At 39.1% G+C, this 26,405-nt stretch overlaps 1 long non-coding RNA gene across 9 annotated transcripts in view; it reads right to left on the bottom strand.

Moving 5' to 3' along the window:
- Nucleotides 1–26,405, bottom strand: part of LOC108963191 (uncharacterized) — a 79,015-nt gene that overhangs the window by 11,128 nt on the left and 41,482 nt on the right. For 7 of the 9 annotated variants that reach the window (XR_007776911.1, XR_007776913.1, XR_007776915.1 and 4 more), the window contains 3 exons: nt 12,611–12,802; nt 5,314–5,368; nt 3,539–4,431 (listed from right to left, as the gene is read on the bottom strand). This is a non-coding gene — a long non-coding RNA (uncharacterized LOC108963191). Of the gene's footprint in view, nt 1–3,538; nt 4,432–5,313; nt 5,369–12,610; nt 12,803–20,006; nt 20,150–26,405 lie in introns of all 9 variants that reach the window. The other 2 variants (XR_007776914.1, XR_003946156.2) reach the window with 2 other exon arrangements.

The raw sequence follows: 26,405 nt of genomic DNA, 5'->3' as shown, positions 1-26,405 counted from the left end.
ATGACAGAAAGATTAATTGATTGCTTTTTTAATTTTTGAAAGAATTTTTTTTTTAATTTAAGGAAGTGAGTGCTGTATCTTAAACAACATATACATAAACTTGAGAGTATTAAGTGAAGCTGTTTATAAATTTCAAATGTATATTTTTGGATCATATATATTTTTGGATCATGTATATTTTTTTATATGTAAATTTTTGGATGACCATTAGGATTTATTACCAGTGTTGCTCCTGCACTCTTGTCATGGTTTATACCCAGCCAACAACCAAGTCCCTCTCAGGCACACATTTACTTCCACACCAGTGGGATCAGAGAGAGAATTGGACGGGTAAAAGCAGGAAAGCTTTTGGGTTGACATAAAGACAGGAAAAGCAAAAGCCATGGACACAGACAAAGCAAACCAAGGAATTAATTCACTGCTTCCCATGGGCAGGCAGGTGTTCAGCCATCTCCTGGAGAGCAGGGCCCCTTCACAAGTAACAGGTACTTGGGAAGACAAATGTCCTCACTACAAACATCCCTCCTTCTTCCTTCTTCCCCTCAGCTTCATATACTGAGCATGATGCCATATGGTCTGGAATATCCCTTTGGTCACCTGGGGTCACCTGCCCTGGCTGTGTCTACTCCCAGCATCCTATGAACTCCCAGATCCCTTGCCAGCAGGGCAGTGCAAAAAGCAGAAAGGCCTTGGCTCTGTGCAAGCCCTGCTCAGCAATAACAAAAACATCCCTGTATTATCAACCCTGTGTTCAGCACAAATCCAGAACCTACTCCCATGTTGGCCAGAGTGAAGAAAATTAATTCTACCCCTGCCAACATCAGCACAACTCTGTAGCAATATGCAGCCTAGGGCAGTTTCCTAAAGGGACAGTGGACACGATCCCACAGGATGGAATATATTAGAGCTTCCTGATATACAGATAAAGTATATCAAATTTACAATTTGGTCGTTTCACTTAGCCCTTCATTTACATTTTACCTCTTTCAGTAGATGAGTTTTGGGCTGTTGTGAGAGCAATGACACAAGAAGCATTCAGCTTGATTGCTACCATACTGTCCAAAAATACCTTATGGATATTGATTTATACACCACATAACATGCATGTATGAATACATATATCTACATATATATATGCATCTATACACACCTCCATATTTTTTATGAAAGAATAAAGCATATGTTTGGTTAAAAGAAATGCAAATCCTAAGACATAGTAATACCAGGAGCTGCAGGAAGTCTTGTTGCATGAAAAAGGAGAAGCAACATGTGCAGTGTTTTAGCCAGTTGCCTTTGCAAAGGCACATGCCCAGCTCAGTTGTGTAATGAATATGTCAGAAATCTGATTTTTTGGATTTTTGCATGTGCAGTCACTTCAATGTTCAGCTTCCTGCTTTGCCTCCACAAATGAGATGACAGAGATTTCACATCTTGTGCTATCTAGACATCTTCTGAAATTTGGCCTTAAATTTGGTAAATATCTTTCCTGAATTAAGGGTCTCTGACAACCCATTGACTTCTGCATTATTTTTAATAGAGTGATTGTATCTTCTCTTGTTTGGCTACACACACACACACACACACACACACATAGGCTCCCCTCTTCCCCCCACTCTGTTCAACTAAATGTACTCTAGAAACTTTGCACAGGTAAAATATGAATTAGAATTATTCAGACTGACAGGATATTTTAGACAATATTGTCCTATAATTCAAGCTGTGTAGATGCTACCTAGAATGTCAGAATAGCCTCTGCAATCAAAAACTTGATGATTCATGATCTCTGTGTCTTTTAGAGACACTTTGTAACACAGGGTCAGACTGGGAGTTTAAGTTTAGAAGGAGCATTGTTAATCTCAGGATAATTCTTTATTTATATCCTTTCTTTTACGGAGGTTTTCTACTAGGGTGATTAAAGCATCAAAACCTGCTCTGAGGCCACCTCTATTTCAGGGCTCTAAAGGAGCTCAGCACTGAATGAAAATCATTTCAGGAACAATTAGAGAGAAGGCCCGCATAAATTCTTCCTGTATCCAGGGCATTAGCATCACCCAAGTGTCTCTTGCTTACAGTACGTTGTGACAAAGTAAAAGCTATTTCAGCTGTTATTCTGTGATGGCTGTTATTTATGGAACATAAAAGGATACTGAAATACAAAAGGGTTCGAAAAGACCAGGGTAAGATCAGATAAAAAAAAAATGAGAAAGAAACAGGCATCTTGGGATGGTAACAACCCTGCCATGTACTGACAGGGAGGTTGTATATTTTTAGAATATACTGAAAGGAATGGTGCTTTTACTTAGGTTTTTATGGTTTACCATGAGATGCAATTTTCTGGCCTTATATGCAGTTGTAACAAAAGTCAGAGAGATTTTATGATAGCTGCCAGAGTTCATAAATGATGGCATGCACTAAAATATTTATAGAACTGTAAAATCTTGATTTCTCTCTGGTTTAGCAGATGGGGTCCTAAAACTGGTTCCCAGATTGTCACATTTCTTTACCCTTTGATGACAATGAAGCCTGTTATCACTTTTTTTCCCCCTCTGGAAAGCAAGTTCACTAGTGTAATCAAGTTCATACTTCTACCCAATTATACACACCAGGATCTCATGAATTAAGATGTGTCAGCCATATAAGATTTGTAATTATTCAAGGCAAAGGGCCTATTGTTAAACACCAGGATGTGAGGAGCCTTGCCATATTTCTGACCAATGACCATTGACTCATGTCAGTATAATTGCTGGGGAAAATCTGCTTCCTGGCAATCAGGCTGCATCCACACAACACAGATAAATGCTACTTATACACCAGAAGTGGTGAACTTAGGTGCCTGTTTGGTGCAAAGCAGCAATATAGCACTGCTATTTGCTTCTCTTCAGGATGCTTTTTTGTCCTCAGAGAAAATGTATGCAGCACTGCCAAACTCAGCTGTACTTCAGAATAAATACTGTTGGTCGGGGTAGCAGAAGCAGAATAAATAACCTCTGAAGCAGAATTTTTCTATTGCTGATAAGGGTTTACTCTGCATCAGAAGACTTTTCACTAAAATTGAAGATGCTGAAGAGAAAACATCAAGTAATGTCCCTTCTCTATTGTATTTTCATGAGATAATTTCTAGGCTTTTGGAGATAATCAGTGAATGAATGTGCAGTACCTACATATATTCCTATTTTTTTTCAATATTTGTCTAAGTATTTACAAGATAGAAAAGCAGAACAGAACCTGGGGTCCCATATTTCCAGAAAAAACTGGAAACATCTTCACTGCTGAACTTAATGCATCAGGCAAAATATAAATTAGCAAAACAGGGGATCAAGAAGGGAGGATCAAGAGAAGTACAAATGGTGTGATAAATGTTTTTAAAGCCCAAGGCCATCTCAATCTAGTGTCATTTCTCTGTATTTAATTAAATGCAAAAATCTGAACACCAAAATAATTATGAATCTAAAAGCATTTCTGTTTTTGCATACTATTAGTATCATCTACTGGCATTATGCCTATAGAGGAGGAAGACATGACAACCAGGCACACATACCTGAATGCCATGGACGATTGGAGCAAGTCTGAATGCCAGAGTTCAGAGTGTGGTCTTCTAAAAGATCCCAGCTCTCGGAAGTTCACTGGGTTTTGAGACCCCGAGATGTGTCAAAAGTCTCAGCTCCAGCCCGCGCGTTCAAAGGAGGAGTCGAAGCTCTTCAGTTTTCAGTCTCTGAATTGTTTATTGTATCTTATCTATAAAATTTTCCTCCTGCCCAGCCGAGATCTGCTCAGCAGGACAGCCAGGGGCACTCTGCCTGCCCCCAGGGCAGTGTTATCTTTACATACTACAAACTACGTGTAACATGTTTACAATTATTTTCCAATACCTATCACCTATGTTAGACAGTGAGCTTCTACTCTAAACCAGTCTAAAAGTGCCAACATCACCACTGAAGATGGTGGTAGAGAAGAGGAAGAAGAAAGGCTAGACACACCCAAATCCCTCCATCTTGTCCCCAAAAACGCCTATACTAAAAATTCCAAAACCTACATTTACACCCTGTGATAACTTTATTCTTACACTATTTAAACTGCTGTGGCTTTTATCTCTTCATGTAAAGGTGGCAATTTGCTCCATGGTTCGTAATCGAACCCACTGGTGTTCCGGGCTCTGTGCCAGGGTCTCTGAGCCCCCTGGCAAGGGTCCTGGCAACTCTGGACTCCCAAAGGGATGTCCTGAGTTCCGACACCCAGCAAAAAAAGCAAACCCATTTGAAATGGCAGAGAATGTGAACAAGGTAGTGGGTGGGATTATTCTGGGATTTTGAATGATTTGTTTGCTTTGTTTGGTTGTGGTTTTTTTTTAACACAAAAAGCTTTATTTCTTAGCTTACAGTTCCTAGCTGCCTGAGTCCACACCTTTTGGGTTGTATTTTCCTTTCTCTGTTTCTATCAGGAGAACAGAAAAAGAAATAAATTGTAAATAAAAAGAAAGTAGGTTAAACACAGGAGTTAGAGAAATATCTCTTATTCAGATTGTGTAGGCAGAGCTTTTATGCAAACTGCAGTGATCAGTATTTTCATTTTTGTAGGAAATGTTTATTTCTTCAATAAAAGGATTCTTATTTCCAAAAATGCAATATTTTTTCTCTCTCTCTCCCTCTCTTCTCCCCTCTTTTTATGTGTCTCCTGGCACCTTTTTGTATGAGTGTATCCCAAGATTTTTTAAAATAGGTAGAATAACAACAATAAATAGCAATGTCTCTTTTTATTTAATGGCATTTATGAGAATTATCTTATTGAGCATTTATAAGATCTGGTCTATTTGTGTGGATATGAGAATTACTTTAACCAGATGGCCTTATTTAGACATTGCTTTGCTTTAACTTCTGCATGTTTCCTCACCAGTTTGATTTGAAGTCAGGCATTAAGTATGAAGCATAAAGTATTGAGAAAAGAGCTGGAAATTCCTTGATGGCTGCATTGTCAATGGAAACCTATTTTTGATATGCTGGTCAGTTTGGTTTGGTAGGAAAACCTGAGGATCTTAATTTAATTTAATTTCTGTTGTCTTTTGGAGGTAGAAGTAGAATGTTAGATGATAGGCAGCATCTGTTGCACAGAATGTGTGCAGTTGTGTCTTTCCTACGAAGGAGATGTATGACCACATGAGAACTAAAGATGCCTGATTAGTGGCTCTAAATTTGCTTGTCAGAGCTTTCAAACATCTGCCAAATGGCACTGATGGTTTTGTTTTCTCAGTTTTATTTCTTATTAGAAAACAGAGTGTGAAGAGTGGATTAGAACTGTGGTGCTATAAGTACGGAATACCTCTTTGTCCAGTGGTGGATTTGGGACATTCTCATCATCATCAACAGTAGGAGAACTGCAAGAAAAGTAGGAAATGCATTTTTCTTTGAGAAAAGGTGGGTTGAGATTGGTACTAGTCAGCCAGGTTTCTTTGATGTGGCAAGAGTGAAGACCCATACAACTAGTTTGCATTTCTTCAACTGTGCTTAATTAATTCTTAGGCATGGACTCTGAGGTCATGAACATGTGTATCTGACATTCCTTTTTTATCAATTATGTTCAGTTCGAGCATATGAGCCTGCAAACCCCAATCTGTATAGAATTTCTCTACCTTTAGCAGGTTCTCAAAAAAAAAAAGCAAAAACCCAAACAAAACCCAGCTCTTTTTTGTGTGCTTGGCTGCATCTCCAGTAAACAACAAAGTAGCTTCTGCAGAACTCTTCATTTTCTGTCCCCAGATGCATTCTTCCTACATCCTACCTGCTTGTCTGAAGTTGGTTGAACTTAATTTCTAGCCTAAACAAGCTGTTTGGTTTCTCTGAAAAGAAAGTCAGCACTGCCAGATAATGACTCGTCCCATCCTGAAATGCATCTTATATAATTTACTTAGATCATTTGATGGAAATATGTCAAGTAAGAAGAATATATTTAGGTCTGAGATCTGTTGGAAAGTCTAAGGTTTAACTTGAAATACTACATGATCTTTTTATCATTCTGGACATCCTGATTGTTGTGCAATTTACTGTGTGGTATTGTTTCGTTGAGGCATTAGAATAAAGGGTGCTACACATTTGAGCTACTCTGCACTATTTTAATTGTAAAAATAGATTGTGATATTTGTCTTTGTTTCCTTTTTTGCCTTGCTTTGTTTGGCCTTTAGTGATTTTCTTCACAGTAAGATACTGATTGATCATGAAATACTATCTAATAATTGCATATAATAATACTGTATAATGTAGAAAATTAAGTATATAAGAGTAAAGTATCACATAATATACACTATTCAGTGTATATAATTGTGGAAAGTTTGTTACCAAGCATAATACCTGCTATAACAGCTTTTATTTAACATAGTTTTGGTAAAAATCTTATGACTTTTGTATAATTTTTAATTTTGATCTGAACATTACTACCTTCAGCCACACACGCACTCAAAAATTATGAAGTGTCTAGATCTTTCACAACAACAGAGCTATATACATGGAAAAAATACTGGAACCTAAGAAAATCCACAGAAATATCTGTCATACACGTATAGGTTAAACCAGAAAAAAATACTTTTAAGGTATTGAGACTAATGCTATAGTACTGATTGGGAGTACAATGTGCTATTTCACAGGTGGTACATATAGCTATATTTTTCAAATTTAGTCCAAGATGCCTCAGAAGAAAATTTTGTATCACACGATTTTTCCTACATTTCTGCTTGTGCTTTGAGGTGTGAATTCAGTCGCTGGAGCACAGTGTGACAAAAAAGTTTTTCAGCTTCAGCAGTACAACTGGAACAGATAATATGATGAAATGTACTAGACTCTCTGTACTAGACTTTGGGTGTTTGGCTGGTTGTGTGTTCAAAAATACAGGTGAACAAAGGGAATTTTGAGAGAAAAATAGTATTATGAAATGTCATTGTTTATCTTAATAGGAATTGTTAGCATTATGTTACTGTCAAGCAAGTAAAGCAGTCTGTCAGTCTCCCAAAAATCCTGAAACATTAGTAAAATTGCTTTACATAGTCTACTGTGGTCCACACAGTATGGAAAATTAAACAAAGTGAAAGTATGAATTGATTAGTGGGCATTTCATCCCATTGGTGTAGCTCTAGCACCGATGCTAGAGCTACTGTGTGCTAGAATTATCATGCTCCTTTCATAAGACCTTTGTAGGTGGTGAGATAGTAAGCATGATAGTGAGCTTGTCTTAAGTAAAAATTTGAGAGGAAAAACCATACAAAACCCTGCAAAGTCAGTCATAGGCTTCACAGTTATGCCTTTAGATTTGGTGGGTAAAACCTTGGTCCCAGTGGACATTTTAAGATTGACCTCAGCTGAGATTGAATGCACAGGGAATACATGCAGCCAGTGGCTTCAGAAGTATCCACAACCCCACACAGGAGGGGAAAAATTTGCCCATATATGCTCACCATGTAACTGATTAAATAACATCTCTGGACACTTTTATTTTTAATATGACTAGAGGTGAAGTAATTACATTTCAATCAGCAATGAGGTGGAGCCCACATGCTCAGTCTAACAGGAAACAAGTTTCCTAGAAAGAAGCATCTGATTATTCCAACCCTTTTTATATAGTTCAGTAAATCTGTTCTTTTGCTGGAAGTACAGTCCTTTCTTTGCCAATGTTTCTCATCCGTCCCTGGGAAGAGTGCATGGCTGGTAAATCAACACAATTATTATTCTATTCCATAGGACATACAGAGATTTACATTTATATGCCAACATTTTCTTCCTTGTTGCCCCAGCAAGAGCTGGGAAATGATTTATAGGGATGCAGAACTGCTGGCACAGATGTTACACAGCCTCAGCATGTTTGCAGTGCACAGCGTGGCAGACTGCTCTGGAAGAGTGGATGCACAGGTAGGGCAGGAGGCAGCCTGAGTGCCAGCGGTGCCCTCCCAGCTACTGTGCGGGGCAAACCCTGGCCCTGCTGCTGGCAAATGTATTTGGCATCCATCTTCCTAACAGGTCATTTCAGCATGCTGCACTTTGGGGAGGAGGAATGTTTGGTTCTTGTAATTAGATGCTTCTGTTGAATTTCTAATGGACCTGTGGGCCACAAAAGCCTTTCTCTTTTGGAACAGTTGGCAGCTCCATTTCACGTGTTTGCTTTTTTTTCCCTCTCTTCCCTGCCCACCAAGAGGAGGCTTGGAGGCTGAATGGATACAGAGAAAAAAAAATTTACTTTGCTATGGAAACTGTCTTCCTCCTTCTTCAGGAAGCTTGGCATGATTGATAAGTTTTGTTTTTGCTTGTAAGTATTATCAGAGCACATGAAGACTATCACATCATTAAAATCCACATTTCAAATGTTAGCATTCAGGAAAAATAAGACATTGGAAAGCCAGATTATGAGCACTGTATTTCCTCTAAAAAAGTCAACTTAAGTAGCTTAAAGACATTTCATTTTTCATGATGTAGTGAAGTGTGGGAGTTTACCTAGTGTAACTGCTGCAGTACTGACCCAAATACCTCCTTTTTCTAGGCAATGGCATTCATAAACCTTGAAGGTCTGAGGCTGAGAAGGACTAGGGGGGATAAATATGAATCCTGCTGCTTTTCCACACTGCTCAACTTGGAGCCACCTGCAAATCTGCTGAGGGGGCACTTGATCTTTTCATCTAAATCATTAATGACAATATGAAATAACACTGGTCCCAGTATGGACCCCTGGGGAATACCACTTGTCATAGAAGTCCTTTGGTACTCTAAGCCATTGACCTCTACCCTCTGGACATGACCATCCAACCACTTTCTTCACCTTTTCACAGTCTACTCATCAAATCCATCTCTGTCCAGTTTAGAGGGAAGGATGTCATAGGGAACCATGTTACAGGCTTTAGAGAAGCCCACATAAATGATATATGTAGCCTTTCCCTTGTCCTCTGATGTAGTCACCCCACAACAAAAGGCCAAAAGATTGATCAGATCAGACTTGCCCTTGGTGAGGCCATGCTGGCTGTCCTGAATCACTTCCCTGTCCTCCATGTGCCTTAACATAGCTTCTTAGGAGGATTTGTTCCATGATCTTCCCAGGCACAGAGGTGAGGTTGACAGGTCAGCAGTTCCCTGTCTTCCTTTCTACCCCTTTTAAAAATGGGTACAATGTTTTTCCTTTTCCAGTCATCTGGGACTTCACCTCAAAGTACTGGAATTGTCTGCCTGGGGAGATGGTGGAGCTTTAAACACATCCCTGGATGTGTTTAAAAAAAGACTGGATATGGCACTCATTGCCATGGTTTAGTTGAGGTGTTAGGGCAGGGGTTGGACTCGATGATTTTGAAGGTCTCTTCCAATCTACTGATTCTGTGATTCTGTGATTCTGTGGTTCTGTGATTGCCATGACTTTTCAATGACTCTGTGATTCTGTAATTGCCACAACTTTTCAAACATTGTGGAGGGTGGCTTGGGAACTGTGTCAGCCAGCTCCCATGGGTCTCTGGGATGCATCTCATCAGGTCCCATAGACTTATGTACATTAGGACCTTAGGTGGTCATGAACCTGATCTTCACTTGCAGTGGGAGGCACTTTGCTCCTCCAGTCCCCATCCTGCTGTCTGTCCATTGAGAGGTGTGAGAAGAGGCATTGACAGTAAAGACTGAGGAAGAAAGTTGATGAGCACCTCAGGCTTCTCCTCATCCATTGCTATGAGATTTTAAACCCTGTTTCTCAGGTGGGGTTCACATTCTTTGACCTTCCTTTTCTGGTTAACATACCTGTAAAAGCCCTTCCTATTATTCTTTGCACCCCTTTCCAAGTTCAATTCCAGTTTTGCCTCGGCCTGTTGCCAACATATTTTATGAAAAATCCTTTACTTAGGATTTTTCCTTTCCTAGAGCTGAGAAGCCTTGGAACACTAAACAATTCTTATCTGCTGCTGTGGAATGCCACGGGAAAATCTGTGATTGGCCCCATCAGACTGTTTCCAATTAAGAGCCTATCACAATTCACCTGTTCGGCCCGTCTCGGGCTGAGAAGACTTCAGTTTACACATTCCTATTCTATTCTTAGCTTAACCTTGTAGTGAAACCTTTCTCTTTACTCTTTTAGTATAGTTTCTATATCTTATATATCATATCATAATAAATCAAAGCCTTCTGATACATGGAGTCAACGTTGTCGTCTCTTCCCTCATCCTGGGACCTCAGAAAACCCCTGTAATATCGGCCCATCTCCACACAACTGTATTTCATCTGTACACTCTTCCCAGGTCACTTGTCCTAGCTTAAACTGTCTATGCATTTACTTCTTTCCATGTAATTTGACCAGCAAGTTCCCACTCAGCCATGCTGGTCTCTTGCCTTCTTTGCCTGATTTCTTGCCCCTGGGGATTGCCAGCTTTTGCAATCTGTGAAAAACTTCCTAAAAGATCTGCCAGCTCTGTTCTCTTCCTTGTCCCTAAGGGTAGACTTGCAGGGGATTCTGCTGACTATCTCCCAGAAAAGCTGGAAGTCTTCTATCCTAAAATTCAGGGGCCTAACTTTACTCTTTACCTGACACATATTCCTTGGGAGTGCAAACTCCACCAGTGCAAGATCTGTTGGTGACCAACATATTTGGGTAGCATTCTCAGGCACACAATGTGATTCTTTGGGGGGGGGTCCTGTGCAGGATCAGGAGCTGGACTTCAATGATCATTCTGAGTCCTTTCAGCATATTGTGTGATTCTCATCTCCGATTCTATGAACATCTAGCCTCATCTCCCCTGCCATGGTCAGGGACACCTTCCACCAAACTAGGTAGCAAAAGACCCATCCAGCCTGGCCTTCAACACTTCCAAGAATGGGGCACCCACAACTTTTCTGAGCAACCTCTTCCAGAGTCTAACTACTGAGATTATTGCTATAAAACTGATAGAGAAAAAAAAAAGGTTTCTATGTAGGATGTAAGTCAAGGCAAAATGTTACGTTCCTCTCATCAGGCGAGTAAATAGATACATAAAACTGAAGCAAAGCAAAGTCATTTTTGAGGAACGCTGGTATAAACGTGAGGAGATTAGTTCTCTATGAGTTCCAAAAAAAAGGGCCTAGATTTTGGGGGCATTATTGCTAGGGATGTTGCCGCTTTAATGCAATGTATCCATTTTAGATTTGGTAGAGTAGGCTACAAGACTTCAGCACTCAGGGTTTAAGTAATTTGGTAGAGAAGCAGTGATGATGATGATGATGAAAACAAAGGGAGAGAATTTTACCTTCGGCATGGAAATTATGCTCTACCCTGCCCAGAGTCAAACTTCTGCAATGGCTTTGTGGTTATAACTTAGGGAAGAACTTTACCCCACATGAGGATGAAATTGAATAATGCAACAAGGATGGGCTCATATTTGGGGCAAATTCCCTCCCTCTTGACTATGTACAATCCCACCACAGGTGGTAGATTGTACGCTCTCATATTAGGACTAATATTTTTTTTTCTGATGGCTGGGTATAGTGAGCAAAACAGGCTTTAGTGACTCCCCATAGTAGTAAATAACCTCCTATGGGTTCTCTAAAATACCCCAACTCCTTCATTCAGCACTGAGAGATCTCCAAACACTTAGTTCATAAACAACCCAAGCATTTTAACGCACTTTCCTCCTTCTCCCAGGGGATGTTCTTGGCTTGTGTTCTCTCCCTTTATTACAGCTTTAATCTTACGATGTGAACTGGGACTTGTTTACATTTTTATTTTTAAAGGGGTTTTTTGTGTACGTGTAAGTGTAAATGCATGCACTAAAGATCTAAATTGACAGATGCCTTTTTGTAGGACTGAAATGACATATCTAAGTTTTACTGCTCTCTTCCCTGTATTTGCATTTTTAATTACTTGCATCATATTTTATTAGCGTGTTACCTGATGAAGAATTCCAACTAATTAATTTCACCTGGAATTATATGTAGGTATATGAAAAATTATTCTCGGCCATTTGTGGAGACCAGCTGTGTGTTAAGAATATCTGGTCCCCATCTGAAAGATTAAAGAAAAAAACAGCAATCAAGAGCAAACAGCTGACTGTAAAAGCTAGTCCCTTTTCTTCTCAAGCCCTAAAGATATTATTATTGGCAGATATCCTTTATTACTCACCCTACATACTACACATTAACTCAGAAGTTTGTTCTAACTGAACACCATTCAGTCAGATGTCTTTTTCTTCAGCCATTTCAGCCTTAATTTGTAGTAAAGCTAATGTTGTTCTACCCATATGCAAAGACTGGTTTATTTCCGTTCCAGCATTGCTCACAGAGGTATAACTTCCCTTTGACCAGTTTTTATTTTTTTCCACTCTAATTTACTTTTCCTAGGTGGAATAAGGAGAGGGGAAAAAATTGATTAGGAATGTAGGCATTTTATAAAGAACTACCTGTAAAGGAAAAGGAAAGAAGAAAAAAGAATATGAAATATGGCCTGATCCTGCAACCCAGCTTAACACACACTCACACACGTGCACATGCCCACTCTCTCTCCGTGGATATTTCTGGTTTGATTCTTTGTCTGTACTGACAACAGATGGTGTTTTAATAAAGTCCAGTAGGAATATTACTGTGAGTAAACAATCCAACACATGCCAATTTCATAATTGCTGGGTACTGATACAGCCTCTTACCTGATGAATCCAAATTGGGAGGAAACCAACTGTGCACACACCTACTGGCAGCAGCCAAATCCACAGCTGTGGTATGCTCCAGCATTGAGCTTCACCACGGAAGGTAAATTGCAGCTCCAATCATCTTTCTTGGCACCGGGCTTGGGGAACAGCTGCCATCTGGCTTGTCATCAAAGTATGGTCACCGAGTTTCTGGGAGATGAAATAGCTTGCTTTTTTACCTTGACATGCACGAAGATTGCAATCTTCATCTTTACAGGTATCTCTTAAAATAACATTCTTGGCTTCCTAAGCCAAAGATTTACCAAGTGGGATTTTCTTCTTTAAGTGATTCCCACGCCTATAGGGACTTGAAGTCTAAACCTGTTATATGCTAATTAAAGATTCACACCCACATGACTTGTCAAAGAGATAAATCTTACTCATTTGTTTTCATCATTAACAGGGAAAAAAAAATGTTAGTAATACCATGCCCTACATTAGCAGGTTTATGTGGAAACGTTTGTTTTTAATAGAAGAGGAGATGCAGTTAGAAACATTATTCCCACCACTGTTGATATAACCCAGTATGGAAATTGCAACTTGGCAGAGAAGAAGAAGGTGAAAGGCAAAAGAGGGAATTCAAATATTAAGGACCAGCATTCCAGCTTGAAGTAACTGTGTAGACAGCCCTCAGCAAGTGACTGCTTATTAAGTGTATTACATGATCATTATTTATATATTCAGTCCTTTAAAGATACTCTTCAAGTAATGGCAGATTAAATCACAGAAGAAGGAAGTGAGTTTCCTTATCTTTGGCAGTATTTAAGTGCTTCATTTCTGTTAGTTTCTAGCAGGCCCCAACGCTGCAGAGCTACACATCAGAATAAAAAAAAACTTTATTTCCATCAGTAATTCTTAGTATTGAAAATTTAGTCTTCAAATTCCATGCAAGAGACAAATCTTTTGAAATTTTATTTCAGCTTAGATTGGGACACTGATTGAAATCCTAGAAAAATCTTAAATAAATTAAAATAGTTGTTTAAAATATCCAATAAATGTAATTCCAGGTAATTATCTGACTTTATCAAATTGCTTCTTGTTGATGAGAGCTAAGTATGCTTTTTTGCATTATTGCCTTGATATATTGTATCGTTGTCTTTCAAGATATTTTTACATCAGTGAATCTGATTTCAGATGGAAAATTATTATCACTGGAAACTTTTCAGCTGTGATACTATTCACAGCCCTTTCAGGGATCAAGGTTTTTGCTCAGTGAAGATTACCAGGCTCTTAGCATGGGAGCAGAACTCCTTTGCTCTGGATTTAGAAATTCTATTGAATTCAGAACTTGTGATTGTGGTTCACGTTTTCCTCAGTAAAGGTTTTGTGCAAGAATTTGAGTAAGACAGGCAGAGAAGGCTGCTCCTCCCACTTCATGCCTGCTCTGGAGTTACAAAGTTCTGCTCCTGTCTGGGAGCTGGCAGTCACGGTTTCCTGTCTAACCAGAGGAAGATCAGTGGATGTGGATACACAAATAAGGAGTTGTGCTGCTGCATCTGAGCTTTTTCTTACCAGGTCTTCAGGGATACAACTTCCATGGCACACAAGGTTTAAAAAGTTGTGCATGGATGTTTTGTGGGCCCATCTACTAAAGAACATTCATGTTGGATATGTGATTATGATTAGTCCAGCTGTCAGTGCTGGGCTGGGTTAGTTTTGCATATGCTTTCTATTTCATGGTGTTCTCTCTACAGATAGCCTAAACAACACTTTTTGCCTTTTTAATTGCCTACTGACATTATATTTAAAAAGAAAAAAAAAAAAAAGGCAAGTGAATAGGAGTGGATCCATGCTAGAGGAATAGCTATTTCATACATGCTAAATAAATGTACTAGGAAGGGTTTTGGCAAGAGCTACTGTGCTCTTCAGTACCTCCAGCAGAACTGAACAAAATCTCTATGGGAAAAAGGCTTGGTGAAGCTCCAAGACACATGTTCATGGTAGCTGCCTGACACAGCAGTCTGCCTGCACAGTGCTGCTGATGGACAGAAAATGAAGCTGTCGTATGGAAATGCTTAGCATCTTTCTTCTGGAAAAAAACTGTTCCCAAAAGAAGTTTATGTAGAAGATGAAAAATTGTTCCCTGTGGGTTTCTCTGGCTTTGAGATTGGCAGACCTGGAGATGTTGGAAAGTGCTGACCTCTCTGTCACAGCTTGGCCACACCCATGCCTGGGTGGCATTTCAACACAGCAGCTGCCTGCTGGAATGGAATCTCATCAGCCCATGAAATTTCAGGTTTTCTGTGGAAGGAAAACACTGCAATGCTTCCAAAAAATCATGGGGACTGTGAGATGTGGTGGTTTCAGCTGTGAAGCTAAATTGAATGCCTGTGACAGAGCTGCTCATCCTGTCCCTTTATTCTTTCTGTACCCAAAAGTTGGGATCAGAAGGATTAAGAATTAAGAATCAGGTCATGTCACCTCCAGAAAATATTTCAGTCAGGGTTATATGTTGCAGTGCCCCATTTTTTTGAAAGCCCTGAAAAGAGGGAGTGGACATATGAAGGCAGTATGTGCTATACACTGACAAACACTGATTCACAAAAATTGTATTTTCCTTTAATTGAGAGCAGAGGTTGTGAAATCACTTTCTACTCCAGGACCTGGGGCTCTAAACATTGACTTATAGTACAACAACTTAATTTGGCCCTGAGCCAAAGCAGAAACAATGACAGAATCTGAAAATGGATGGGAGAAGCAGTCATAAATCTAGCACTTAAGTAAGGATTGATCCAGCATAGTGATGAGAGGTGTTTATCTCATCCATCAGCCAACCTGACTTGCAATCCATTCAAACCTGTACAAGAGCTGTTGTCCATAGCTTTTCAATATCTGATAAGAGTTTTAGGCTTATATATAGGATGCAATATTCAAAGTAAGCTTTGCTGGGATATTCTGAATAAAACTGCTTATTGTATAGGCAGTTCTGTGTTCCTATCTCCTCCTACCTTCATGGAAATTTGTAGCAGATTCCTTTCATCAGTAGCTGCTGGAAGAGGGTTAAAATTTTTAACATCAGAAAGTCAGCCTTAGTTTTCCATAAGTCAATGCAATGCTGTCAAATCTGATGACCTTTTTTGTTGGAATGCCATTTACAAGTATGACTAAATTATTCTCCAAAGCTGAATTGATATCTGAAGTAGATATATATTCCTCTATAAGAAATAGAAGATATATTACCTTACCCTTCAGTGCTCTAACCAACACTCGGGCTTCAGAGGGAATGGAGGGTGCCCATTTTCACTGCTCTTTAGAACAACTCTCTGAAAAAAACTTTACAGGCTGAGTAATTTTATTTTTTTTTTTTTTTTTGGGATACAAGTATCCTGTTTCTTTTGGTATAGGTGCATTTTCACAGAATCACAATATCTTCAAGGCTCCAGCACATTTCTAGCCTACTCGACTCTTGCTGCACAGCTCCAGAAGAAATGTCATCAATACTCAACCAAAAAAATTTCTCATGCCTATTTGTGGCTCAATTGTAATATTTAGAGCTTATTCCCAAGACACTTGCAGAGTTACACAGCCACGGACACTGAGACAAGCTTTGCTTTACTGTGACTGGCCCCCATTCAGTCTCACCTCCTCCATGCATGTGGCCTGTTGGTAAAGACAGTGTACATTTCACAGTTAAACAGGGAAGTACCAAAAAAAAAAAAATGTAATCTCCAGCCCAACAAAGGACATGCTTAGTTTTAAGTACATCAATATTGCTTAAAGGCAACTGGACTGTTTGGATGGACGAACTGAAATATGTGCTTAGAAGCAAAAACCTCCACAAAACCAGTAAACAACTTAATGACATGCAAGACCAGTCCTCTTTTGCAAACAACAGAAAAAATGTCTAAACAAAACAAGACCAAAAAAACCCACAAAACAAAAAACAACCCCCCCACCAGAACAGCCTCAGACCAAGACTTTTTTTCCCAGCAGCTCAACACCCAGCATGGAGGTGAGATTTTTCTCCAAATAGCTCATCTACCATTTATGCTCTTAAATACAGGCCAGATTTTTATAAATGCTCACAATCTAGTGTTTAGAGCTCTTTGGACATCTGGCCACTTATTTCTATGCCAGAGCTAAAACCTTCTAGAAATCTGGTCCCAATTGTGTATGCTTGGCACTTTTGAAAATCTCACCCCATGGAAACTACTTTTATAATGGCATTTCTTTTCCCCAAAAGGAAAAGCCATGAGATGTAATTATTTTGTGTACAATGTCCACACTTCAAATACAATTGCTGTTCCTTTTTCTTGTGCCTGTTAAAAGCCCCAGACAAAATAATATTTTCTGCTGCTCCTCCAAGCATTTGGGACCTATATGCACACAGAAAGATTAAATAAAGTTTTATTCTATTATTACATGATATTCCTTCAAGACTTAAACTAAAGGAGAAGGCAGACGCAGAAAGAGGAGAGGAAAAGCTGCACAAAATGAATGGATATCATAGCAAGACCTGAGTTTGTTATGCTGTGTGTAATGAAGAGTCAAGTGTCCTAGAAGTAATTGTAGAAATAAAAAAAAAAATTTTCTGAGATGGCCCAAAGACTAATCTAGCTACAGAATTTTCTTCTCCTTTGCAAATGTAACTGGCCCTTTAATATTCATATTTACTGCTCAAAGTCTATGTTTATAATTGCTATCCTGCTCTGAACCAAGACTAGCCAAGGTAGCGTGACAGAAGCATCTTTACTCCTCTCTGCAGCACTGCCTATCCCATTGGGGCTGCTGCTGTCTCTGCACAAGCAGAATCCAAGTGCCTAACTATTAGATATAACAGCACCATTTATCAGCCACTCTCACAAAGGGTGAATAAGCAGTGTCTAAACAGCCTCGTTGTTACAGAATCCACAGTGCAGATTCTAGCAGGGAGCTTGCTTGAAGGTTATAAGGTCTCATTTTCCATCTGAAGAGACACATAATGAAAATTAAGTAGCATCCTAATCCATCAACTGCTGTGTCTTTCTCTACTTCATTCCTTACCAATAATCATGGAGATATAAATACTGGAGGTGGAAAATGCCTATTAGATCATGCAAGACATCTCCTTGCCAAGGCACAGCCATTCTGTCCAGTGACCCTCCTGGACAACTCCCAAAGCTTGTTTAGCCATCACAGATAGCAGTGATTTCATTGCACCCTGTCAGAGACCATGTCTACAACAGAAATATTTCCTTCTCCTCTGGAGTCAGACAGATGATGCTCTGACAGCATTCTTCATACAGGATTGCCATCTCCCCATCCAGTGGTGGAGCACTAGAGCACACAGCTGTGATGCCAGGTTCTACCAGCCCCAAATCCCAGAGGAGCAGTGCTGGCAGCCAACAGCTGGTTCCTGGAAATTCCTGCCTTCAAGCTTTGATGTCTCCAGCAGCTGTTGTAGAAATGCAGGTGGGACTCAGTGCACCGTGATTGCCCCTGGAATTGCGCTGGAACATGGCCACCACACCCATCTGTACAAGTTAATGGGTAAGGATAAAATAGGTAGATGTCACCCTCTTAACCTCCTTTCCATCAACCCTCTCCACTTATGCCATGAATGAGAGAATTTCACCTGTACCTTGTAAATCCTGGATTTTAAACTGTGGGCCACTGTCCAGCATGAGGAACACCTTTTCCTGAATTTCAAGACTCACTTCTATGAGGAAGTACTTAGCCAGGATCCAAAGCAGTAGTCTGGTAATTAAAATGCACCCTAGGGAGCATAAATGCAACTAAATCAAAGGGAACGATTAAAAAACAAATAACAATTACATTGCCTAACTATGAAGGGTAGGAGAGCCTACCCAGGAACCTCTGTTTACACCACAAAGCTTATTTATAGCCTTGAAGTGATGTTACCACATGCATGCCGGGTTGATCTTACTGTAGTTGGACAGAGCACCACAGAGCCAAAGCCCTGTAGGGCTTTGCAGCCTTACCATTCCTACATCTGAACCTCAGATGTGATGGGCCTGGGGAGGTAGGAGTGCAGCCAGCAGCACAGTCATTACCCCAGCACACAGTCACTGTCAGTCAGAGACATGGTGTGAAGCCTGAGGGGGAAGGGGTGTGGTGCAGTCAAAAAGGAAAGTCTGCCTTTTGGAAAATGGGAGTTGGTTGATTAGTAGGTTGGAGTTTTTGCACAGGACTGGGAAACCTAAACCATGCACCCAGTTTGAAAGTGTTTGAACTTACTTCCCAGGAGGAATGATATTTCTGCCAGCTCATCTTCCCATCATGAGGAATGAGACAGTAATCTACATTCAAGAGACTGGTTTAAAGTACCAGAAACCATACCCTGGCTTAAAGTAAGAGTTTTCAAAAACCTGCTTGGCTCAATGCTGTGGGTTGGCAGCTTTGTATGGCATTGGAGGAGGGTGTTGTTCGTGTGCTCCACACAGCAGCATTCGGTAGGAGTTAATTTTGATAACCCCTCTGCCACTCCTCTCAGTGTTGAGACAGTTGAGACACAACTTCCTCTGCTTTTTTGTATGTAGACCTTGGCTTTGTGAATTCTGCTCATTGAAATCAATACTTTCCAAGTCCCTTTTAAGCTCCAGTTCTTAGGTTTGCTTTCTGTCTCTCTCTCTGTGCTCCACCACTCAGATCTTTTTCTGTTTTCTACCAAGATAACATATTTTGTATTAGTAACAAATAATCCCAATAATGCAAGATTTTTGACTTATTTTTCCTTTTTGATGTGCTTGGTCCACCTTCTCAAAGCCAGTAATTTCCAATGTAAAACAAAAACAAAGAAGTTCCAGTGATGGAACATACAAAACTTGGGAGACTCTTAAACGGAGTAGGAGCATAAATTGATTATTTAGCTACATAAAAATTGATAGGTTTGATTGAGTTGGGGTTTATTTGCTAGTTTCTTTTTAAATAAATTTTTGTATAATAGCAACATGGCTGGCGTGTCCCTAAGAAATTGTGCCAGATGATATACACCATAGTTCTTGGAAATTTCTGTGGATTCTGCCACAAGATGTTTCATCCATATCCATATGTAACCCAAAGGGGTTTCCCTGTTCCTGCAACACTGCTGCATGCTATTTATTGGAGTACTCCCTAATGAGAATAATGAACAGGAGTGCATTTCTACTGTAATCAGTATGTATGGAAACTGAGGGGGTTAGAGTAAAAAGCTAATCAGCAATTTCTCTGTGATCGAGGTGACCCATGTAAAGCCATTTTGAAAAATTTTTGTAAAATTGGCTTGATCTTAAAATGAAATATCTGCTTAGTGCCAGAGCAATTGTTTAGGATCACTACAGTGAAACTAGGGATAGTGCAGTGTTGGGATGGCCAGCATTTCACTGAGTGGAGCACTTGGCTAAAATATATAAAAAATTCTTGCTAGAACTCTCACCTGGAGCTGACTCAAGAAAGAGATAATTTACTCTCATTTTCCATCCAGTTTCACTGGGAGCTGGCAGATGACAAGGACAGGACTGACTTGCTTTCTTTTATGGGCTTCACCAGCTCCTGTGGCTGTCTCACGTGGAAGGACTGCTAATAAGAACAAGGTACAGAGATCTGAGGGTTGTCACTGCCAAAAGAGTAGAGAAAGCTATATCCTTAAAAGTCAACATCTCTGCTAAGTGTGATGTCTTAAAGAGTGATTACTGGGTTTATTTCCTTGGAAGTATTCTGAAAACATTTTTAAGATCTGAGTAAACTTTATGGTGCTTTTTCAGATACTAGTTTGCATTCTGAGAGGAACTGCCACTAGGACAAGCTGCCTCAAGATGTTTTGTTGCTGAGAATCAGGGGCATAGGGTAGGACTGGTGTGAAAAAGTTTCTAGCAAAAGCGGTGGCTGTTGGCTCTGGACATGGAGGGGCTGCAGGAGGAGACCTTCAAATTTGCATTGTGGCACCCATCAGGGAGTAGTGGATGGGTCTTCCAGAAACAGCATTTTTCCCAAACAGAGCAACACTCCAAGCGGCGGCACTCCAGTCCTGCCCTCAGATAGACCCTAGTCAGAGCTTTAAAGGAAGGACAGAAAACTTAGGCAAAATTCACACCTGGATATCATTTGTTTGCCATTGTACACAAATAGAAAAACAAAACATACCAAATATGCTACTTGTGCCTGCCTATGCAGCAAACACCTTTTTGCATTTTCATTTGCAAAATCATTTGGCTTCGTCAGCTGTGGGAAGCCTGGCTTCTTTCACTGCATTTCTTCTCAGAGAAACCAGCCCCTGAATACTGCAGTGACACCGCAGACATTCAGCAGGGCATTGGTCCCATCACATTAGGCTCCGTCACATCACATCAGTTGATGTGACTGACAGAACCTGACGTCTCATGTCACAGCAGGGCACTTCACCCAGCACCGCGAGTTACAAAGACGCACTTTCTAACAAAGTAAAATAAAGATGAATTGAAATGATGTTGGGTGGGGGAACATTCTCCATGTCTCCCTGGTCAGAGCAATCTAGAAGCAAGTTGTATTCCAGTTTTTTATTGGTACAAGATGGGTGAGTTTTATGAGATACAGAGGCTCTAATTAGCTTCTTCAGAAAGGCTGATTTTATTAAAATGCAAGAGGAGATTAAGAGGCAGTAGCTCCCTCAATAAATACCTTCTAAATATGTGTGTATTTAAGCTCAGCAGGCCTTAAGCTAGCTATTATATGTCTTTGTATGTTATATGTGGTTATATCCCTGTACACAGGTAGACAACTGGATGAAATGCTCATGGGCACATGGAAAATGGCTACAACACTGCATTGCATTTTACATTTTGAGGTGTCTGGACAGCTCACACTCCTGCATGTGAAAAAGCTGCTAATACCATATCCAATTGTACTGGAGGGTGAAATGACTGCCTAGACTGGGTAACTTTTTTAAGCTAGTGGTGTCTTTTTTCTTTTTAATCTGCAAGGTCCTCAGAACTGCCTTCAATTTCCATTTGTGTTAGAGACATACTTTCTTAATCTCACTGTTGGTCCATTTTTTAAAAAATTGTTTTTCTCTTCTGACCCTTTAAAAGAGTGAAGTTTCTCTTCTTATTGTTCAGGGTGCATTGGAGGAAACATGTATCAGCTCTGCTGGGCTGAAACATCCTGTACTGCTGAAACCCTGAAAATAATTTAAAAAAATAATAATAACAAAAAAAAAAAATAGACCTGTATTATATAGTGTATAAGTATTACATACTGATATTGCAATATTTTTGCACTGATAAATATATTTTACAAGAATGCATACATGTGTACATATTAGCAATTCATTGACATTAGCACCTCATGTTCATCAGAGGTTTTGCAGGACAATTATTTTAGAGGCTTAAAACTGCAGTAGCTTTCTATTTAGAGATTGCATCCTGTATTCTGCCTAGAGACCCCACACTCTCTTTTAGCCTACATTTACATGGTGCTGTCTATTTTCTGACACTCTTTCTCCGTGTTTCATTTTCATGCACGCTTTTCTCACAGTCCCTTCAGACCCATCCTTTCAACCCTCTTCAACCACTCTCAAAGTACTTTCCCCTTGGCTGTCCAGAATGTCTTCTGCTTCCCCCATTCATTTATTGCTTACTACTGCACTCCCTGTCTGTGGGAATCAGGAGGGGGCCCCCTTCCCTGAGTCAATCTGAATTTCCTCACTGCAAGTGGTGGAAGTGGCAGCTATCATCACAAGGGTGGTCAGCCTACCTTTCCCTGGGAAAGCCTTCTAGAGAGGAGAGCCAGCCCCACTGAGATGGGCTTGACCTGTGCCCAGCAGGAAATAACAGACAGTGGCTGCTCTTCAGGAAAGGGGGAAAACAACCTGAACTCTGAAATGTAATATTTGACTTCAGCCTTTCAAAACAACACCAAGCTTATGTGAGAAAACTGGTAAAAGAAAGCTTCAGGAGTGTGAAAAGGCTCTTTCCCCATACCTGTTTATGTCTATTTAGAGTGACTCAGCCTGTTAGCTTGATACCTGGTGGATAGTTGAAATCACTAAGCATCATGTTTTTAATTTAATCAGAAATACTGCTGTGTGTTTCCCTCTTTTACTTTCTATTTTGATGGCATTTAGAGCTATGTGTTACTCTTCCATCAATAAATGCTAATTTCCACCACATTAAGTGACTAAATATTCATACAGACATAAACCCAAACTTGCCTAGAAGCGTCAGCTTTTAATAAAACACTCCTTTATTCTGAGACTAAACTGTGAAGTTAGGTTTGAGATTTGCCACAGAAACACTGTCTAAAATTTGAGTGAAATATACTGTGTCTTGAAAAAAATATTCAAGATACGCTGTCTATTACCATTAAACTGAAAGAGTTTTTCATCTTATCTGAATGCTTTTCTCTGGTTTTACTCTCCTGTGGCTGCTGAAGAAAAGATTTTTCTCTAATACTTTATTGATAGGAAAGTAAATGTGGTTTCTGCAGCCAGACTCATGCTGCTGTACTGAAACCTGCCAGGGAATATTCCATAGGATTGGACACTTACCCTCTGTGCTACTGAATTGTTAGTTTGAGCTCTTCCATTGCTTTGGACTTGCTAGCACCACCAGCCAATATCACCCGGAGCAATTCCTAGGGCATGTTTCAGGAGATTTGAAAGGGCACAGATAACTTCCAGTGCTCTGTGTGCAACTGTCCTGCTTTAGAAAGTAAGAGTGCTTCAGTCTTATTTCAAGTAATCCAGGACATTTTGTGCTAGTGGTGTTATCACCAGAGCATGGTCCCCTGTCTGCCCAAATTGCCGGTGTTGTGCCCATGTTGGTACCCGAGCTGACTCCAAAGCTCTGTTGATAATTCAGCTGCTGCTGCTGGCAGCAGTGGGAGCTGCCAGGTGCTCAGGGCTGCTGTCATCAGGCCAGGTATGCACGGCTGTATTTAAGAAGCTGAGATTTGTAAAGTGATGATTTATGTGTACCTGGTTCCATGAAGATACATACAGAGGAGTACAGAAGAAAGGTTATAGATTCAACAGCAGAAAACAGATACAGAGCAGTGATTTGTGAAACACTATCAAGTTGCACGCTGAGAAGAGGAAATCACCTCCCTCGCTCAATTGCCCCGGTGTGTTAATCTGACAACTCTGGTAGTCAGCACTGACTGCAGTAGGTCTCTGTTTGTAGTGCCTGGATAAAACAGCAGCTGTTTTGATTGGTATTATCATGTACACCGGGATTTCCCAAGATAATCTATAAGGGAATGCATAAGCGAATTCAATAAAATATGGTGATTGTATCTCCCTTATGATCCTTTGAAAAGCCTTTGAGAATATTATTTGCTGCAGAATATTCATGCTCCAGAAAAATATTTCTAGTCAAATGTTGCCTGATTTCCTTTCAAAGCTACCCTATTAGCATCTCAGGACAAAACACTGTGAAGTTGAAATTGCACTACACCTTCATGCATATGCATTTTTATTCAGTAATCCATGATGTACACCTACAATATTTCAAATGACAGGGTGTTTTTTCCCTAAATAAGCATGAGCATGGGAAATTGTATAACGGTTATTTTTTTTCCTGATATGTTCCCCCCAATTTCATGATGATGATATCATAATTATAGGCTCTGTCCTGTTTTGGGGTTTGTATTTTTTTTTTTTTTAAATTCAGCATTTTAATGAAAGTTTTTTATTTCCAAAATATGTATTACTTAGATGGAAGTTATAGTCAAATTTTCTGCATTTATTTTATAACAATAAATTTCTTATCATTATAAGAATACTATTATGTCTGCTATAACTTCTCAGGTATTGTCTTTCCCTTTTTTTGACATTTACATTATATTTCAGATAAGCCTTTTTAGACATATTACAAGGTAAAAGATAATTTCAATTTAACATAATTTCAGAGAATTTGTTATAGTTGTAATCCTTGTATTTCAAAGACAAAGGATATCTTTCCTGAAAATTTTCTTTTTTATGACTAATGATTTATGCCTAACTGATTAAAAATGGATATTTAAAGATGTAGAAGTTTTTTTATAGAAAGTAGTCCTTTTTTATTTTTCTTTAATGATTTCAGTGTCAGAAAATGACACATTTAACAGTTAATAGGGTTACAAGTCTTATAAATCTTATTTTATGTGTTTATCACATTCACCTGAATCTGATGTGTTCTGCTACATGTCAGGGTGTTTTAAAAATTTCCTGGAATTTTTATCATTAGTTATTAGAACTGAATATTACTCTTTTCTTGCCTGCTGGTGGACCTTTTCTATGTCATGGAATTATTTCAGAAACAGCCTTCCTTCAAAACTTCTTTCAGCCTCTGATCATTTGAAAAATGCTTTTTAAAATTTTTATAAATTTCAGTTGACTAATATTAAGTCAACTGATCCTAGAAAATATGAGGAAAACCACACATATTTCATGATTAGTTGTCCCTGTAGATTTTTTTAAGGTATCATGAATATTAGCATCAGATTAGCTGACTTAAAAAACCTATTTTTAAGCCAAACTAAAAAAGACAAATTTAATATTTTTGATGCTCCTAAAACCTAAAACAAACAAAGCAAAAAATTCAAAGACTTAAGTTTTCTAAGAAATATCTAAGTGAAAAAGATCTTTAAGTGACAGAGGAAAGATTAAAATATATTTAGAGATAGGTTTTTAAAAGTGAGAGTTATGCACAGGAATTTTTAAAGCTCTACAAAGCCCTCTTGCTCTTTCTCTCTGAAAATAAATGTGATTAATCTGTCTATCTGGAAAAAAAAAAACAACCCATTAAACAAATATTCCTAAATAATTTTGTGCTAGTGGAAGACAGAGAATTACTAGGTAGAAAGCAAATATCTAAACTCATTTACTGATTTGCATCACAAAATAGAGAGTGAAATTAAGTTTATTCTTGGTATTCTTGTGGGACACTCTCTTCCCCATTACAATTAATTTGGCTAATAATCAGGCTATACTAATTTTGTCACCCACAATAACAGGTGAAAATCAAAAGCATACTACAGTATGAGAGAGGCTTATTTTGCTTCATTACACATTATAAATACAAATCACCCAAATAAAAATGAATGAGATAGTAAAGGATTTTTTCAGTATACATTTGGGTTGAATGTGTAACTCAAATGAATTACAGAGGTCATTCCAAATATGTGCTGACAATATGTGTGGCAGAACAAGGACATTAATGCTGCCAATATCCAGCTTTCAGAAATCTTGAGTCGAGTCACTGAATACTGAAATCAATTACAACCCCAGAAGTTTACTAAAGAAAAAAAAAAAAACCACTTAAAGTTTTATTTGCTTATCTTTTCAATTGTGGACCCTGAAAAGTCAAATCCTTTAATTTTTCTCTACAGCTGTATGATCAATAAGTGCACGATAATTAAATGAAAGTCGAGATAATCTTTTAACCACTTAATTGTAAGAATGTGTTTTTAGGAAAAAAAAATACCAAACACCTGATCTTTATAAAAATGGTAGTAAAACTGTAAGAGCTAGAAATTATCTGATGTAAATGTTAGAGATTTCCACTTTAGTGTGCTGTATCTTGTAGTTTTCAGCAATTTTATTAGGATAATTGATTTCCTTTTTCCACTTCTAAAGTGTGAACCTTAATTAGTGAACCCTTGTTTCATTAATTCAGGTGAATTCAGTGGGGTCCAAGGGTATGTCTAGATTTGGTACAGACAAACCTAACCATCGCTCTATATTAAAATATCTAGATTTATCACCCTGCTGGTCAAACAGAGGTTTTGCCTCAGTAGCACCCGAGCGTGCACTTGCTCTGTGTGGGTCTAAGTGAGAAGTGTTGATGCATTGCCAGCACCAACACCTCTGCATGTCAGG

The sequence above is a fragment of the Serinus canaria genome, chromosome 2, assembly GCF_022539315.1.
Source record: "Serinus canaria isolate serCan28SL12 chromosome 2, serCan2020, whole genome shotgun sequence".
Taxonomy (NCBI): Eukaryota; Metazoa; Chordata; class Aves; order Passeriformes; family Fringillidae; genus Serinus; species Serinus canaria.
The sequence above is the reverse complement of the archived record's forward strand: the minus strand, read 5'-3'. Positions and strand labels throughout refer to the sequence as shown.